The sequence below is a fragment of the Saccopteryx leptura genome, chromosome X, assembly GCF_036850995.1.
Source record: "Saccopteryx leptura isolate mSacLep1 chromosome X, mSacLep1_pri_phased_curated, whole genome shotgun sequence".
Taxonomy (NCBI): domain Eukaryota; kingdom Metazoa; phylum Chordata; class Mammalia; order Chiroptera; family Emballonuridae; genus Saccopteryx; species Saccopteryx leptura.
The window spans coordinates 61,568,104-61,573,197 of NC_089516.1; positions in this window are offsets into that span (position 1 = coordinate 61,568,104).

The following is a 5,094-nucleotide window of genomic DNA, read 5'->3' on the forward strand; positions in this document are numbered from 1 at the left end:
GACCGATCTAGAGCCGTCAGCGGTGTATTGAGGTCTCCAAGTATGATTGTATTTTTGTCAGTTTTTGTTTTAAAGTCAATAAGTAGCTGTCTTATATATTTTGGTGCTCCTTGGTTTGGTGCATATATATTAAGAATTGTTATGTCTTCTTGATTCAGTGTCCCCTTAGCCATTATGAAATGGCCATTTTTGTCTCTGAGTACTTTTGCTGTCTTGTAGTCAGCGTCATCAGATATGAGTATTGCTATGCCTGCTTTTTTGTGGATGTTATTTCCTTGGAGTATTGTTTTCCAGCCTTTCACTTTGAATTTGTTTTTATCCTTGTTACTTAGATGAGTTTCTTGTAGGCAGCATACAGTTGGATTTTCTTTTTTGATCCATTCGGCTACTCTGTGCCTTTTTATTGCTGAGTTTAATATGTTTACATTTAGTGTAATTATTGATACTTGTGAGTTCCTCATTGCCATTTTATAGATTGCTTTCTGTTAGTTTTGTGCCTTGTTTGATTCTTCTCTTTCATTTTTTTATCTTTTGTTTTTATTTGGTTGTGTTCCATACATCTTTCCTCTGTTGCTATCTTTTTTAAATCATGTGCTTCTGTGGTGGTTTTTTCAATGATGGTTACCATTAAGTACTGAAAAGGGTTCCTACCCTGTTCATTGTAGCAAACTATTTTGTGAGTACTTTTGCCCTCCATCGCCCTTTGCTACTGTTAATCTTCATCCTCTCCCCCCTTTCTTATTGTTGTCACAGTTTAAAGTTGGTTTTGTTATGCTCTTCTTGGAGCTTTTACTTGTGGCTTTGTTGTTCTTGTTTTTTTATTCTTTGTATCTGATTGGAGAACCCCCTTTAGTATTTCCTGGAGTGGGGGTTTTCTGGTGATAAATTCTCTCATCTTTTTTGTATCTGTGAATGTTTTTATTTCTCCTTCATATTTGAAGGATAGCTTTGATGGGTATAGTATTCGTGGCTGAGAGTTCCTCTCTTTCAAGACTTTAAATATTGGGGTCCACTCTCTTCTAGCTTGTAGAGTTTCTGTTGAGAAATCTGATGATAATCTAATGGGCCTTCCTTTATATGTTGTATTCTTCTTTTCCCTGGCTGCCTTGAGAATTTTTTCTTTGCAGTTGGTTTGTGCCAATTTTATTATGATGTGCCTTGAAGTAGGTTTGTTGGGGTTAAGAAAACTTGGAGTTCTGTTTGCTTCTAGAATTTGAGGTTTTAGTTCTTTCCACAGGCTTGGGAAGTTCTCATCTATTATTTGCTTGAGTATGTTCTCCATTCCATTTTCTCTCTCTTCTCCCTCTGATATACCTATTATTCTTATGTTATTCTTTTTGATGGAGTCAGATAATTCCTGTAGGGCTATCTCATTTTTTTTAATTTTTGAATCTCTTTCTTCTTCTCTTTGTTGAGCCTCAAGTTGCTTGTCTTCTATTTCGCTAATTTTCTCTTCTATCTGGCCTGTTCTATTAGCTAAGCTTGTTACCTCATTTTTCAGCTCATGAATTGAGTTTTTCATCTCTGATTGATTTGTTTTTATAGTTTCAATTTCCTTGGAGATATACTCTTTGTGTTCATCGAGTTGTTTTCTGAGCTCCCTAAATTGCCTTTCTGTGTTTTCTTGTATATCTCTGAGTATTTTTAGGATTTCTATTTTAAATTCTCTGTCGTTTAACTCCAAGGTTTCCAATATCTTAAATTTTTTCTCCATAGATTTTTCCTCATCTCTCTGTGTTACCTCTCTTTCTTTTGTATCCATGATATTCGATTTTCTCTTCTTTAATGGCATCTGAGGGTGGTTTTCTTGATAGTATTAATGAGATTTTATAAGGAATAAAAGGATAAAAAAATAAAAATAAAAATAAAAAATTGCGTGTTTTTTTTTAAAAATTAATCATTAAATAAAGAAAAATAAAATAAGATAAAAATTTGAGGAAAAAAAAAGGAATAATTCTTTCCCCTCCTTTTTTCCTCTCCTCTCCTCTCCCCTCTTTTTTGAGAAAATCTTGTGATGAACTATGAATTATATTGTACTAGATAGAACAAACAATACCTGTGGGGAGAAGTAATATAGGGGTAAAGGAAAAAGACAAAAAAGAAAAAATAATAAAATAAAAAAATATTTATATATAAAAAAGGGGGGGAGCAGTATAGACCCACAAAAAGCAAATTAGGAAAAAATTTGGGTCAAGAATAAAATGATTTGCTTTTAGGTGTTGGCTGACTCAGAGTTATGATGAGAGGAATAAGAGGGAAACAGGAAAAAGGGGTGGAAAATTAAAAAATTACTATTGTATTTAGTGGAACAAGAACTAGATAAAATGGAGAGCCAGGGATGGGAGCACTGCTAGTGTGTTAAAAAGGTGAAGTAAAAATCCCCCAAAATGCCACAAACTTACGTTTGAGTCCCAGATAAGATAATTTGTTCATTATTGAGGATTGAATGAGAGAAGACATAAAGGAGAAAGGAAGAGACTAATATAGAGGGAGAAGAGAGAGAGAGAGAGGTTCTGCCCCTGTGACACGCTCTGGAAGAGGTTTGCAGTTGATAATTCTCTATGGCGATGGCATGTATTGGGCTTCAGTCTCGTTGGCAGTCGAGGCTCATTAGTGTTTATAGGCTCCAACAGTGAGAGGATCTCTCACTGTGAGAGTGTTCCTGGAGCCTCTCTCCTAGTCTTTCCTTCCACAATTAGAAGCCTGATAATCCAGCTATGGGGTTGCTGCTGCCTCTGCCTGGATAGTAAGAGTCTCAAAGAGCGGGCAACTCCCCACTCTATTCCCAGTCAGCACAGGGCTCTGAGTAAGGCTCAGTCAGTCAGAGCTGCTAGCATAATCAGGCGTGGCTTCCTCCCACTCAAAGACCTCTGGCTCTGCCCTTCTGTGGGATAACTCGAGTGCCCACTCCTGAGGTGTTCGGTGGAATCTCTTGCCCACTCTCCGTGCGCACCCACCAGGATGTCAGACCAGACAGGTCACACTTCGAGTGAAATCCCTACCCACACGGAGAAGATCGAGCTTTGGAATTGGCTTTCGCTCTATCCCCGTGCGGCTTTCCCAAGGGGCTAGGGCTGCCTGAGATTCCGTTCCTGGCCCGCTCACAGACCTCTGACCCTGCTCTTCTTTGGGAAAACACGGGCACCCACCCCTGAGGAGTTCGGAGGAATCTCCTGCACACTCTCCGTGCGTGCGCGCTGACCAGATTCTGAGTCTCAGGCGGGACGCCTCTCGCTCCAAGAAAGCCCTCCTCCCACACAGAAAAGTTCCACCTTTGGAGTTGGCTCCAGCTCCCTCCCCGTACCCGGTCCCCTCAGGGCGCTGGGGCTCCTAGGAGATGCTGCTTTTTGCCCTCACAGAGGCCTCTGACTCTGCTTCTCTGTGGGTTAGCACGGGCTGCGCCCACCCCTGAAGTGTTCGTAGGAATCTCTTGCCCACTAACCCTGCGCGCGCCAGCCAGGAGATGCGGAAAATGGCTGTCCCACTTGTCTTTCTTTGTCTGGGTTTGGCGTGCGTGTTAGCTTGAATTGCCCAGGTTTTTCCACGGCTTGGATCTCCGTGCCACAGCCTGGTTTGGCTGTTTGTACCGTGGTCTGGATCTATTCACTCCCTATGCCCGCCTTAGTTTCTATATTCTCAGTTCTCAGTGAAAGCCATCCTGTTTGGATTAGAGAGGAAGGCGGAGCATTTCTTACTCCTTATTTCCCCCGGGGTTTGACCATATATTTAGCCAATCTTTCGCTCGATCCTACCTTCGGGTGTGTTGTGAAGCATCTGAAGACTCCAAGGATAGGTTTTCTGTTTCTGGTTGAAGAACTTGTTGAGTTTATGGGGAGATTTTCGGTATTGCTTCCTACTGCACCATCACTGTGACGTCATCCCTCTAATCTTGATATTCAAATGCAAAATAATTAAATTGGACCCTCATCAAACTTCATACACAACAGTTAACTCAAAATTAATTAAAGACATAAATATAAGACCTATAACCATAAAAGTTCTACAAGAAAACACTTTCAAAATAATATTTTAAATATGACACCAAAAACACCAGAAAGAAGACAAAAATATATGTAGATTTCTTGATAAATTAATAACTTCTGCACAGAAAAGGAAAGAACAATATGAAAAAACAATCTAAAGAATGAGAGAAGGGCTGTTTCCAGATCTTTGCTATTGTGAACAATGCTGCCATAAACATGGAGGTGCATTTCTCATTTTGGAACAGTTCTATGGTGTTCTTAGGGTATATTCCTAAAAGTGGGATAGCTGGGTCAAAAGGCAGTTCGATTTTTAATTGTTTGAGGAATCTCCACACTGTTTTCCACAGAGGCTGCACCAGTATGCATTCCCACCAGCAGTGTAAGAGGGTTCCCTTTTCTTCACATCCTCGCCAGCACTTATTCTGTGGTGTTTTGTTGATGAGCACCATTCTAAATGGTGTGAGGTGATATCTCATTGTGGTTTTAATTTGCATTTCTGTAATGATTAGTGATGTTGAACATTTCTTCATATGCCTATTGGCCATCTGTATATCCTCTTTGGAAAAGTGTCTATTCATTTCTTTTGCCAATTTTTCGATTGGATTGTTTGTCTTTCTGATGTTGAGATTTACAAGTTCTTTATAAATTTTGGTTACTAACCCCTTATCAGACATACTGTCAAATATGTTCTTTCTTTGTTTAGTTTGTCTTTTTATTCTGTTCTTATTGTCTTTGGCTGTGCAAAAGCTTTTTAGTTTGATATAGTCCCATTTGTTTATCCTGTCTTTTATTTCACTTGCCCATGGAGATAAATCAGCAAATATATCACTACGAGAGATGTGGAAAAGCTATGTTTTCTTCTAAGGTGTTTATGGTTTCATGGTTTACATTTAAGTCTTTTATCCACTTTGAGTTTATTTTCGTGAATGGTGTGAGTTGGTGGTCTAGTTTCATTTTTTTGCAGGTAGCTGTCCAATTTTCCCAACACCATTTATTAAAGAGGCTGTCTTTACTCCATTGTATGACCTTACCTCCTTTGTCAAATATCAGTTGTCTATAGAGCTGTGGGTTTATTTCTGGGTTCTCTGTTCTGTTCCATTGATCTATATGC